At 43.0% G+C, this 14199-nt stretch overlaps 1 long non-coding RNA gene across 2 annotated transcripts in view; it reads right to left on the bottom strand.

Moving 5' to 3' along the window:
* LOC148093127 (uncharacterized) overlaps positions 1-13445 on the bottom strand; it is a 63679-nt gene extending 50234 nt beyond the window's left edge. For both annotated transcript variants that reach the window (XR_015714580.1, XR_015714581.1), the window contains exon 1: positions 13412-13445. This is a non-coding gene — a long non-coding RNA (uncharacterized LOC148093127). The remainder of the gene's footprint in view (positions 1-13411) is intronic.
* Positions 13446-14199: the final 754 nt, after the last annotated feature.

Raw genomic sequence — 14199 nt, forward strand, 5'->3', positions numbered from 1 at the left:
TTCTATACATGTTGCAATCACTTGGAATTCAATCACCCCTTACTTTGTGTACCCCAATCCCACGGCAGAGCCTCTGCACGCTCCCTATCCTCCTCCATAGCCTGTGCCTCTCTTTTGCTTCATCATTTAAAATGCCATATCCATGCTGTCCAATCCCAACTAAGTATCTCCGGCCCAGGCTTCTCTTGGACAGACTTTAATACCCAGCTGCCACGCCTCATCTGCACTTGGATATCTAACATGACTCAAGTTTAACTTCCCCAGGCTGAACTCTTGGTCTTTGCCCTAAGTCCCTCTTACTTACAGCATCCTTCACTCTCCCTTCGATTAGACCAAAAACCTTGGAGTTGCATTTCCACATCGAACCTGTGAGGAAACCTTGTTGGTCGTACCTTTCAAAACACACCCAGCATCTGACTGCTTCACACCAGTCCCACAGCCACCACTTCGGCCTGAGCCAGCAACATCTCTCGCCTGGGTTGTTGCAATCACCTTCTCACTGGCCTGTTTTCATCCTTGTTACCCCCACCCCCCACCTCTGAATTCATCTTCCAAACGGAAACAGAGCGATTCTTTTAAAGCGCGCATCCGGGAGAGAAACAAGATGGCGCGTAGGGAACGGCTGCGGCCACCGCCTCCCACAACCACATCACAATGACAACAAAAACACAGAACCACCATCGCTCGGAACCTCCTGAGACCTGGCTGCACAGAAGCCCCACAGCCAGGGAGCTGAAGCAGCACCGAGACCGGGAGGAGGGGCGGAGACGCGGGCGGATCGGGGCTGAATCGGAGACGCGGCTGCGGGCCCACACCCGGTGCCGCGGGTTAAACCCGGGAGGGAATTTCCCGGAGGAGGGAGGGGTCCCAGCCCCACAGCAGGCCCCCAGCCCCGGGCTCCAGGCCGGGAAGAGACGGACCCACAACTTCAGGCTGTGAAACCCGCAGGGACTGTCCCTGAGGGTCGCGGAGGCTGCGGGAGCCCCAGCAGCTCCTCTAAAGGGCCCGGCACGGACTCACCCGGACGCTCCCTCTGAGCCCAGCGCCCAGCAGCAGCTGAAAGGACCCGGGACACTCGGGGGGAACTAACCTGCCTGAGATCCGGGCGAGAGGCGGAGGGGCGGCTTCCTCCCAGGCAGACGGGCTGGCGGAGGCCATGGCTCCTTGGCGAGTCCTCCGCGCACACAGCCGGCAGGCAGGCGCCATGTTTGAGTCGCCAGCACCTGACTCCCACCTTTGGCCCCGCCCCGTGATTCCCGGAGGCCCCGCCCCTCCCCACCTGCAGCTCATCCGGGCCATTTCCAGGAGCTTTTCTGTGCAAGTGGCCTCTCGAGCCTCATGCTTAGGACTTTCCTAAAATCTCTCAAACAAGCAGCAGCGGGCCCCAAACGGCTTGATAAGTGGCCCCAGGCCTGGCACTAGCGGCAGCTGCATTGGCTCATAGCTGGGCCTCTCCTGGACACCTCCAAGCCCAGCACAAGGAGCAGCCAACTACAGTTTGCTGTGTAGCTCATGGTGGGTGGCCCTGGGCAAGGCACTGGCACAGGCTGACTTTGCACCTCCCAGGAGGCCCCAGAGACAGTGCACCTGGTGGTCAGACTCGACCACGCTGGATTACAACCCTTCCACATCCAGGAGAGACACACTCAAGGGACGCACTTGGTGAACAACAAAGCCCCACTGAAGTAAAACCTGCTCCATAGGGGTGTCTCCAGCACAGCAGCTCTCTAGCTGTAGTTGCAGCTGGTCCTCACAGCCGATTAGTCTGGGGGTTAGTTCCTCCCAGTGACGCCAACAGCAACCAAGGCTCAACTACAACAGGACAGTGCACACAGCCCACACAGGGGAGCACCTAGAAGGCCCAGCTCAGGTGACTGGGGAGGCGGAGCCACTGGACCCTACAGGACACCTACTACACAAAGCCACTCTACAAATTCCGGCAGACACAGCAGCTCTACCTAATACATAGAAACAAATACCTGGAAGCAGCCAAAATGTGGAGGCAAAGAAACATGTCACAAAGGAAAGAACAGAAGAAATCTCTAGAAGAGGAACTAAATGAAATAGATCCAAGCAAGCTAACAGATACAGAGTTCAGAATTTTGGTTATAAGGATGTTTAAGCATACTATTAGGGAAATAACAGAGAAAATCAATAACATAATAAAGTACCAATTTGAAATGAAGGCTACATGAACTGAAATGAAGAATAATTTACAGTGAATCAACAGTAGAGTAGAGGACGCTGAGAATCAAATAAACAATTTGGAACATGAGGAAACAAAAAACACCCAACCAGAAGAGCAAAAAGAAAAAGAATCCAGTAATATGAAGTTAGTACAAGGAGCCTCTGAGACAACTTCAAGAGGCCCAACATTTGTATTATTGTGGTGCCAGAAGGGGAAGAAAGAGACCAAGAAATTGAAAACCTATTTGAAAAAATGACAGAAAACTTCCCCTACCTGGGGAAAGAAATAGATTTACAAGTCCAGGAAGCACAGAGGGTCCCAAAGAAGAAGAACCCAAAGAGGCCCACAGCAAGACACATCATAATTAAAATGCCAAGAGAGAATCTTAAAAGCAGCAAGAGAAAAGCAGTTAGTTACCTACAAGGGAGCAGTCTTACAACTGTCAGCTGACTTCTCAACAGAAACTTTGCAGGCCAGAAGGGGGTGGCAAGAAATATTCAAAGTGATGAAAAATGTGGAACTACAATCAAGATTGCTCTACTCAGCAAAGCTATCATTTAGAATTGAAGGTCACATAAAGAGCATCACAGATAAGAAAAAGCTAAAGGAGTTCATCACCACCAGACCAGCACTACAGGAAGAGTTGAAGGGTCTTCTTTAACAAGAAGTTAATGAACAAAAGAATCTGATGAACTAAATAGATCCAGAGACATTGACGCATGCCACAGACAATCATATTTCAGAGGAAAGAGGGAAGGGGGGTGGAGAGTGGGAAGAGATTAACCGAAGAAGTTATATGCATATAAGCATAACCCATGGACACAGTCAATAACAGGGTGAAGGCCTGGGGAGGGGGTGGGAGCGAAGTGGAGGGGGTCAATTGGGAAAAAATGGGACACCTGTAATACTCTCAACAATAAAGATAAATTAAAAAAAAAAAAACACCAGAAAACAAAAAAACCCCTTCATCAGTACATCTTATAACTCTGTTCACAAACTCTCCAAGACTAACCCATTTTATTAAAAAAAAAAAGATTTACATGAGCTCACTCCACTATCATCTCTCTGATGTCATTATGTTACTACTCTACTCTGGCTCACTCTGCCACAGCCACACTGACCTTTTTATTATTCCAGGAACACACCAGGTACATTCCCTTCTCATGGCCTTTGTACCAGTGTGTCTTTCTGCCTGGTGAGTGCCCTCCCCTAAGGCCATATATCTAATTCCTTCACATTGCTCATTTTCTCACTGAGGTCCACACTAGCCACTTTAAAGTTGCAATCTCCTCCTTTTTTAAATTTTCTCTCTAAATACATAGCACTTATAACTCTATCATGATATTTATTGTTTATTTTATATTACCCTCTATTAGAATAGAAAGACCATGAGGGCAATATCTTAATTGGAGGGCCTGGCACTCAATAGATGTTTGTTGAATGAATGTCTTCAGTATCTCAGTAATGTAGAATCTTGAAGGTTGAGTTGTGTGGTATGTTAGTTTCCTTTACCACTCTGAAAAATCACCATAAACTTAGTGGCACAAGACAACACAAATTTATTATCTTACAGTTCTGGGGGTTGGATGTCTAAAATCAAAGTGTCAGCAGCCCTGTGTTTCTTCTGAAGGCTTCAGGAAGAATCTGTTTCCTTGAGATTTTCAGCTTCTAGAAGTTACCTATATTCCTTGGCTCATAGCCCCAACCTCTTGCTTCTGTGGTCATATCTTCTAGTACTTACTTAAATCTCCTGCCTTTTTTTTATAAAGACCCATGTGATTACATTAGGCCAACTCAGATAAGTCAAGATAATCTCCTCATCAAGATTCTTAACTTCGAACATCTGCAAAGTCCCTTTTGCTATATACGTCACAATCGCTGGTCTTGGGGATTAGGATGTGGACATCTTTGGGAGGCCATAACTCAGCCTGCAACATGTGGAAAACATTTTGATGGGTTGTGTATATGAAGCATGGCATAACTAAGCAACAGCTGAAGAGATGTGAATGAAACTACTATATTTACTAATATACCAGGCACAATAAGGGATAGTCAAAGAGGAGATCAAGGTTTAGTCAAATAACTTGGAAGACACATAATACAATTTTTACTTAAATAGCCATATACAAGAGATAAAAAGAAAACCAATAGAATTGGGTTAGAAAAGTTTTGAACAAAGAGGTAAAATATAAGGCTGAGAACTTAGGGGTGAGATATGGCAATTTTCCTAAGCCATATTAAAGATTTTGGACTTGGTTCTAAAGGAAATTGGAAACCACTGAGGGAACTTACATAGAGAAGTGGCCTGATCAGATTTACATTTTAAAGCATATCACTCTTGCAATAGGGTGAAAAAAGGATGGGAAAACAAGAGGATATGTGAAAAGACCAGTGGGAAAAATGATGCCGTAATCTAGGCGACAGTGGCTTGCTATTCCACCGAGTCTCGGTTTCCTCTCTGTAAAATGAAGATCATATTGTTATCAACCTCACCTGGCTATTGCAATGACTCAACGAGAATACACCTAAAGCACCAGGCTGGGCATTTAAAATGTGCTGGCGACTGATGTAACTCTGAATCAGACTTAGCTACCCATTCCTAACAGAAAATTACAGCGATACTGCTTAAAAGGAAATAGGCTATTGATTACATCTAACACAAGGTATTTAAAAACCAATAAAACATTAACAGAAGCACAGTGGGATAAAGAGCTGGCCTCTACACAGTTTAATTAGGTCAAGAAGGCATGTCTGTAAACACCTCCTGCTAAAGGAGGTAAGATGACCAGGAGCTCAGAGAGAACTCTGGGTCCCGGGTTTCAACAACAGTGAAACAAGGAGAAACAAAATCACCACTGGGACTTTTGGCTGCCAAAGACTAAATATTATGAAAATGACGGAGGTGGAGGCCTCTCAGAAGTGCTTTTCTTAATGTCACCAGGCAATGACTTAAAAACAGTATTGTATACAAAAGCACAGACTTGGGCATGACAAGTGGGTTCAAGTCCTGGTTCTGTCACATACTAGGTTTGTCACTGGAAAAGTCATGTAAGCTCTTTGAGTCTCAGCTACTCTTTCTGAAAATTAAGACAAATATGAAAACACCTCATACATGGGTCACAATCTAATGAGAAAATATTTACCAAGTGCTTTCAGTGCGTGGCGTAGAGTAAGAACCCAAAAGGTGGTGATTGTTATTATGATTGTTATGAACGGTGGTAGCCTTTCTTATGTTTATCAGCCCAATACCTATTAAGGAATGGCAAACAGCATCCTGAAAGGGAAGGGAGGCAGGAAAGAGGCCAGCAAGGGAATGTCAGGGGCAATCCGGAGTCATCGTTACCAAACACGGAGCGTGCTCCCCTATGGCTCAGGCAAGGATTACAGTGTGTTAGCGAAGAGCAGACCAAGAGCCAGCAAGGGAAATGTAGGCAGGAGCCAAACGGAGAGAGAGACAGGATCGACGAGCCAAGAGCAGCTCACCTCTGGAGTGCTGGCTCAGTCGCCGGGATCCCGACAGCGGACAAGGCGGGGGGATTGATGAGAACACTGGCCGCTCCCGGGGCTGCGGCTGCCCTGCCGCGGACACGCAGCCACATTAACCCTCCTTGAATGAAAGGTGGTGAGAAGCTGTTCGCAGCCTTCTCCAGGGGGCATTGTCCGAGTATGAAAAAGGACCACTTAAAAATAACAAGATGGCTTTGTCAACAAAGAAAACTCTGAAGACAATCTTATTAGATAGTATCAAGACTAAGAGAGCCCATGTTTCTGCGCTTTCCAACACACTTGGACTGCCAAGGTTTATAAGCTGCATATGGGGGAGGGGGAGATAATATAATTTTCCAAAGCCAAGGGGGTGAGTGTAAATCAAGAATAAGAAAAGGAAGGGATGCCTGCACGGCGGAGCCTCCTCAGAAAGGAGGGGAATTGGGAGAGTCCCCTGGCTGACACCTTCCCCTTCCATGCCTGTGAGTTCAGTGGCTCCCCATTGCCCACCAATTATAAGTGCCTTGCCCTAATTTTGGAGATTCTTCCCTTTCTCTGCTACATCCCCGTGATGGGACAGGGAAACCCTGAGTACAATCCCAACCCAGTGTAGAGCCGAACAACAGGATGCTCGGTCTAAATTCTAAATTCCGAGGGAAAACTGACTGTCCATCTCAATTCAAGTGTCCACTTTTGGTCCAATTAGACATGGCAAGTCACACACCACAAACATGTTTCAGGGAAGGGACACTGTGAATTTGATAGGGATCCCAAAGTGTGTCCCGCCTATCTTTCCCTCTTTCTCGCCTATTCCCTGTACTCCGCGCCACACTGGGCAGTTTGCTGTTCCTTTCACTTCCTTCCTGTGTTTCTTCATGGTGGAATGCCCTTTTCATATAGATCTACCTGCTGGAAAATTAAATCAGACACAGCCTTCAAGGACTGGGGATGGGAATTGGTCAGAACATATGCTTAGAATCACAGATCTTAAAGCACACTTTACTGTGGTAAGCTTAAAGGACATGACATCCATTGGGAATATACTGGCTCCTTACCTGAGAACACGTGTGGATGCAGGTGTACATGTCATGAAAGCCTGGTACTGGGGTATTTTAATATCTTTTCATTCCAGCCACTCATTTTTAAATCATAGCATTATTATCTTAAAACGATCACCAATGTTATATTGTTGAATTAGTCCCAGCTGACATATGACTAAGCCTCATGCATACAGTCACAGGACATCGGGCCATGAGTGGTCGCGAGTCTGCAGAACTACAGGGCCTCTGAGGTGCAGGCCTGCCCTGCCATGCAGACCCTCCTCAGCACCACCTCGTGAGGACACCTCTCCCTTATTTAAGTGTTGTAATATCTCCCTTGTTCTCACCCCCAGGGCATTTTTGGTTTTATCTTCTGGGTTAGGTCATAAACATTACGGCACACTGTGAATAGCAAGTGCTTTGTTGTCAGTATGAGTCCTGTCACAGCCACTTAACTCACCTGGTGGAAAAAGTGTCTCACTGGTAAAGTAGGGGATAAAAATATCACCCTCTTAGATGTGGTGTAAAAATTAAATGGCAATGTATATAAAACACATAGCACATTGCCTACTACAAAGTAACTACGCAATAAATCTATTCACATCATTAAAATCTAATAAAGTTAATAACATCATTATTACTTCTTGAGGGAATAGTCTGTGTCTTACTGATATTTGAGTACATCTCAGATACTAAGTACAAAAGCAATAAATGAATTAAATAGAAAAGTGGCCACTCCAGGACAACACCCCTGCCATCTGGCCCAGAGTTCTGCCTAATGCCTAACGGGGTGACACAGACATCTTCCCTGATGACAACTTTAAACATGACAAAGGTATCAGCTTGTTTTAGTTCATTATCCCTCTGTCTCGGCTAACCTTGCCCATCTTCTTTGAATCATTGTAGAATCCCACCTAAATTAAATGTCCATAAGCTCTAGGTGTTTATTAGCCACAAACATTCCCTGAGCACCTACCACGTGCCAATTACTGCATTAAACACCGGAAGCGCCAGATAGAAAACACACACCCTGCTCTCGATATGCTGACGATCTCAGTCCTGGGTGCGTTATCTACTTTAACACTCAGTTCCACGTTCCTTTCACAGTCGCAAGTCCACAATTTACACAACTTAATGATCTGTAATGATTTCACCTCTTAGTATCAACACTCAAGCTGATGAATCATGATCTTTTCCAAATGACAGAATTCTTCAGGCCATGACTGCAAGACCTATTCTGGACTTACTCTGGCTCCACTAAGACGGCGTCACCACAGCTGCCATCATCACAACTGACACTCATAAAGGGATGCGCACGATTTACAAAGTGCGTTCATGTAAACTGTCTCACTTGCTGCATCCAGGCTTCCCGTCTGAGCTGGTTCGCCCCAGCCCATGAGTGTAGCTTCTGCTGGGTTTCGGTGTCTCTTCCGATGAGACTAGATGCTCAGCGCTCTTTCTGGCCACAACAGGTCGTTGGGTCTTTGTCTTCACGGGACAAACTACATAGCGCTGGATCACGTTTCTACTTTAAGTTCAGACCCAGGGTAATACATTCTCTGTTTTACCTTTGAATTGATGTTTCTCCCAAATCCTTGACTTTGTACTTACTATGTCCTTACCATCCGTGAAGGTCATCTGCTAACTTTGTACCCACTCAGGGATCTGCAAGTTCTTCTTACAGTTGAGGTCAGACACCAAAGGCTCCTCGTTCTAGAATAGTTTTAAGTTGTCCTGGGACTGGAAGGCCTTACTTTTCTTTTTAACTAATTTTTATTCACTAACAATATATCTCTGGAATCTTAGTCATTGCATTTCTCTACCTAGAGAAGTTCCTTTTTCTTATTCCTTATTATTGCCACCGTAGGTAGTTCCCGAACCAAATGATTCTGACAGTTCCATAAAAAATGCATTAGATATTTCTTGTACTTAGACACATCTTGGTGTAGAAGGTGGAGAAAACACTTCTCTATCTCAAATATATATACCGGCTTCCTTCTACCCAAATGCTGCTTCACGCTCACTTGGGATGATTTTCAGTTGCTATAAACGGGTCCAGGGCAAAACTCGGTCTGCAGTGAAACGCAGTGCCCACTCTGATGGGTCCATCATCATTTTCAGGCACACTTCTCAGAAACTGACAAAATGGGTGACTATCACAGCTGGGTGACAGACCTGTACATAAGGCAGATTGTTTCAAATGGTTTGCTTTCAACAGTTATGAAGAAGGACCTATCAGGGGGCAGATCATCACAGATAATTTGATGATAGATCACTGTGATTTTGGGCATGTTATGAACTGTAAAGGATTAAAAAGCAGGTCACTGCTGTAAGTTTTAAAATTCCTATTTACATTTGTATGTATACATACACATACATATTTGAAAAATAGAAGTAGAATTGAAGCTAAATTTACTAGGAATAGGTAATATCTATCCATTAATAATAAAACTGAGAAAACTAAAAACCCTATTCTCATTAAGAAGCACATTATCAATGAAGCTGAAATTTTGCTATTTACTAACTTTACCAAAATTTGTGATATATTTTTGTTGTTTGATCAACTATAACTTTAATATACGCTTATTTTATTGCAGGAAAATGTAATTGATCTGTACCATTGAACATATTACTTTAGGATAAATTTCTAAGGAGGAAGTACAATGGAAATAGGAGTTCAAGAAAGAAAGAAGCAATGTAAAATTTCTAGCTGTTAATTAAGAGCTTTTGTGTATTTTTAAGAACTTAATAGGGTATTAAGTCGCTATAGTATTAAAATTCCACTTGAAATAATTTAAAGTATTAGAAAGTCCTTTGCGATATTTAAACTTACAATGCAAAATTTTAGATTTCAATTAAAAATTATACAAGGCGATATATAGTGCATAAAAATCATTTTAGAGGGTATGTGAATGGAAAAAAATTTGAAGAAACAAGAATTATGTAGTACTTTAATACATTCTGTTTACTTCTCAATAATTAGGACTTGAAAACAAAGCTTATAACACGTGTCCAAAATCTTGTTTTGCATAGCATCGTATTTTTCAATTTATGTAATATATATTCCTCAGGTTTTGCTGTATAGATTATAGAGGGCAGAGCAATGACTCACGCAGAAAAGCAATGAGAGACACACTGGCATCTTCCAACCAAGGATATTAAAAAAAAAAAAGTTGCTAACATGGAATAAAGTTTAATGTATCAGGGTTATGTATCAGTCTTTAAAAATTATAAAAATAAAACTTATGATCTCTTTTTAAGATTGGCAAAATTCTTGGGGAATTATTCACATTTTGCATGGTCATTTTTCTTCAAAAATTATTCAATCATTTCACTTTGATTAATATTTTAGATAATAGAACTAGAAGCTCTTGAATTAACTAAATATAGACATGCGGGTAATAATCCGATATTAGAAATTGTATATGAAAACTATTTTATAATCAAGTTTCCTCCCTGCAAAATATCAAAGAAAAAAACAACCTTGGTAAGCCTTAGTCCTTCTGCCCCTCCCACAATGCCAACTGAATTCACGGCTTCCAACCCGTTTACATCGTGGCCGCCTGCAGCAGGCTTCCTTCCCATCGCTCCAAAGCAGCCTGCTCTCTAGCCGGTCAGCTCTGAACTTGTAAACTTCAGCCCCAACGGTTGCTACTTAATCCCCGTCTGGTTTACTTCTCTCATTATTTGACACAGTTGACCATTTCCTCCATTAAACCTATCTTTCCTGGCATCTACGATTTTTACTTTTCTGACACAGCTACTTTGGTGTGAATTGCTCCTAACAATCTCTTCCTTTGCACATTCCTTAAGCGAAAGGAAACACACCTCAAAGTTGTGCTTCGCTCTCTCTAGTCCTTAAACTCTCAGGGGACCATCCCTTTGCTCCAATGGCTTGAACTATCACGTCCATGCAAATATTTTCTAAATATATACATTTCAAAGAAATATTACCTAAAGATGTCTAATTTCTAACTATTCAGGCTCTTCACACACCTCAAGTTCAACATATCCTCATTTTTCTCCCTCCCACACCCATAATATTTCCCTTTCTCTTGTCCCAACCCCTTTATCCCAAACCAGGCCTTTCCCTGTTCTGAGACACAGTGAAAAACAGCACCATCTTCTCCGAGGGGTCTCTAACGCCTCCCTCTCTCATTCCTCTACATCCACGAGAACAATCACGTTTGTCCTCTTGACCCCAACTTTGCAATATCAACATAACCCATATCCACTCATTTTCATTGCCATACACCTAGTTCTGAGTCTCACTGTTTCCGGCCTGGTCTAATCTGTGGTATCCTAACTGGACTTCCAGCTTAAAAACCAGTCTCCTTTAACAATTATCCAATCAATGGGGTCCTTTCTCTGTGCGCCAGTTAGTTGCACCTATTTCTGCCTCCCTCAAATCAGAGTCCATTTGTTGTGAATGCATTCCCTCTCACCAGCCTGTGTCAATGCCATCCACAAATCTCAATCTAATCTCCTAGGGGGATGCATAATACGACTGATTTTTACATCACCACAATATGAGCCCCAGTGTAGCAAACAGCAAGCTCTAAAATGTTTGGGAAGGCACAGAAAGAAGGGGAAGAAAGTGGAACCAATGGATAGCTTTGTTTCTTTCCGGACCTTAAAAGTATGCCTATCATAGCAACATTTGCTTAAGGTAGTGCCAAGTAATGCCTAATAATTTCTTAGCAATCAAAATGTGAAGGGTGAAGATGAACAAAGCATGTCCTAGAATGTGTTTCAAGACTCCTGGACAAAATAGGTGATGCATAATCTTGCAACAGTTACTTCTTTGTGCTCTCAGTAGAATTCTCTCCTGACAAATGCAAACTGGGTGATACAAGCAACCAAAGCAAAGATGCCCCAAGATTCCTCCCATTGAAATGAGAGTTTTAAAGGCACAAGGAATGATTAAATCACTTCTTTTCTGTATTTGTAAGAGGGTTACTGTCAGGTGACAGAAAATTTTAACTGATTGACTATTCAGAGCTGGGCCGCTCTCTGTAACTCTCCTTATGAACTCCTCTCCAGGGAGGAGTTCCTGTTCGCTTTGGCCCTAGAATGTGACTTAAGACAGAGATTACATGAAAGCCACCACTTTGTAAAGGTTACAGGAGCTGCAATAAGAGACAGAACTGAGCTCCCTCGGTGCGACGACGGGTGAACATCAAAAGAGGAGTAAGGCAGCGAAGAGTGGGGCTGCTCTCGCGGAAGCTTATCTGAGCGCAGTTGGTTGAGAAATCAAGACTTCGAATCTCAAGATAAAAAGCTTGCTTGTGACAAAGCCAGTGCGAATGGGCTTTAGTTGGAAATACATAGAAGTGGCGCTTTTCTTGCAACCAATCTGTTTCTCTCATACACTGTGCAGCTTACCTGTGAAAATAACTCACGAAACCCTTCAAAGGAGTTCTAAGGTTTCATGGGAAACCCTTTCGACCAGAGCCAAGTGGCCCCATGCAATACTGTAGGTCAGAGTAAAAAAGAAGCTGGGTGCCAAGTCCAGATTTGAAAATGTGACACCCATTGAAATGGAAGGAAAATTTTTATTGCTATGTTTATTAAAAACAAGATTTGAAAAATTACTGATCCAGAGAAAAACAAGACAATGAAGCAGGACCTCCATCAGCAGACGCCTCTAACACCAACTGAAAATGCCCAGGATCCTCTCAGGAGTGGAAAAGGTATGAAGGATGGAAAATGCACTGGGTAAGAGCTTGTTTTCTTCCTGAGCCTTTTGGTCTGGGGTGCAGGGAGAGACCTCTGTCCCTTATGTCAGTTTGTTTACTTTAAACAATACAAATTATATTTAAGTTGAGTTGACCTCACTTGAAATAGGAGTAAACTGTCCTGGAATTATTTGTGTGCCCCATACAGTGCCACAGATACCCTGAGGAAGAGTTACTGCTACTGATTTCTAGGTGGAAAAGTAATATATAATTGGAACCAACAACCCTGAATGAGACAGAGATAACACTGATAACTGGTAATATTGATCATAATACCACTAATAAAAATACTGAAGTTTAGTGAACACTTACTATCAGGAAAATACATGGCTGAGTCCTTTATGTGGATTAATTCATTTTAGTAAGCTCCTAAGGAATAAATATTTCTTTAATTCTCATTATACAAAGTAGAAAATGAGGCACGGATAAGCAACCTGTCCTAGGTCACATTAGTTAACCCAAGTAGTATGGCAGCATTACCTATGTCACCTTCTTAAAATGTTACTTGACTGCATAAATTCAAAAAATGACTTTACCAGCATTCAAGGCCCTTTACACACCTCCCACTTCTGCTGCTGCTTGCGAGTATCTCATTTATTTGCTCCTTTGTGTAGCAGCAGAACTTTTTGTAAGAGTTGCCCATGCTCAGTCCTTGATTCCTTTTTCTTCCCCCCTCTCAACCCTGCTAAAACCAGTCTCTCACCCCCATCGCTTTGCCTAAACTGCTCGGCAGGTTAGGGATAAGAGCAGACTAAGGGACTGAGCATAGAAACTCAGAAGTGAATTATCATTTACAGGCTTCAGAATCAGGGGTCAACATGAGAAATCCGTGGTGTTCTTCCGACCCAACTGCCTTGCGGGGCCTGCGCTGAATCTTAACCTCTTACCTTTGAACTCAGCTCCCTTTCAAAGCTTCCCGGCGGAGGGCAGAGGAATCCCTGACCAATACTGCCACCTACCGGCCAGAGGGCGACACCGACCGGGAGGCTCACGGCACCACCCGGCTTCCAAGCCGGCAAAGGCCGTAATGAAAGCCCCGGGAAGCCGGGAAACAAGAGCGCTGGCAAGGAATTTACACTGAATGCTACAGCAGCAGTAAAATTTGTTTACTGTGCAATCATGAATAATTACAATAGCCCTTCAGAAAAGCAGCAGCATCTCTGAAATATGAACAGGGCAACCAGTTTTCTATAAGTACCAGCTCTCCACTTTTCATCAGCAACTCCCTTGGAAGTTAAGATGTTTGAGACTCAAAGCAAATATATGTGTTCTTTTTATTTTCCCTCACACACAGGCAAATAAGAACTCATCTACCCTGAGATTTAAACTTTACTAGAAAAAAAACTACAGCAAAGGCATTTGGGTTAATTCCAGGGCATTCACATATAAGCCTCTACACTATGGAGTTTCCCCTCTTTAGAAGTGTAGCTGGACATCTATATTGGTCACTTAGATGCAGTATTGTTCAATATCAATGAACATGCACCATGAGTTCTAAGAAAAAGTCAAAATAAAATGACATTTTCATATTTACTTACCAAGATCTGGTACTTCTTCATTAACAAAAGCCTACCCTCCTGTGGGTAGTAAATGTGGTAAAAATTAGTTGCAATACACTTTAGGAAATCATTTATCTAAATCATTATATTCACTACTGACTTTTTGAAGTTGCATACCAAAAATGTTTTAAGCACTTGATTTTGCTTTTACATTGTTCAATGTTTTCATTAAATTAAACCATTAAAAC

Source organism: Miniopterus natalensis, chromosome 5 (genome assembly GCF_054644295.1).
Source record: "Miniopterus natalensis isolate mMinNat1 chromosome 5, mMinNat1.hap1, whole genome shotgun sequence".
In the NCBI taxonomy this organism is placed as follows: Eukaryota; Metazoa; Chordata; class Mammalia; order Chiroptera; family Miniopteridae; genus Miniopterus; species Miniopterus natalensis.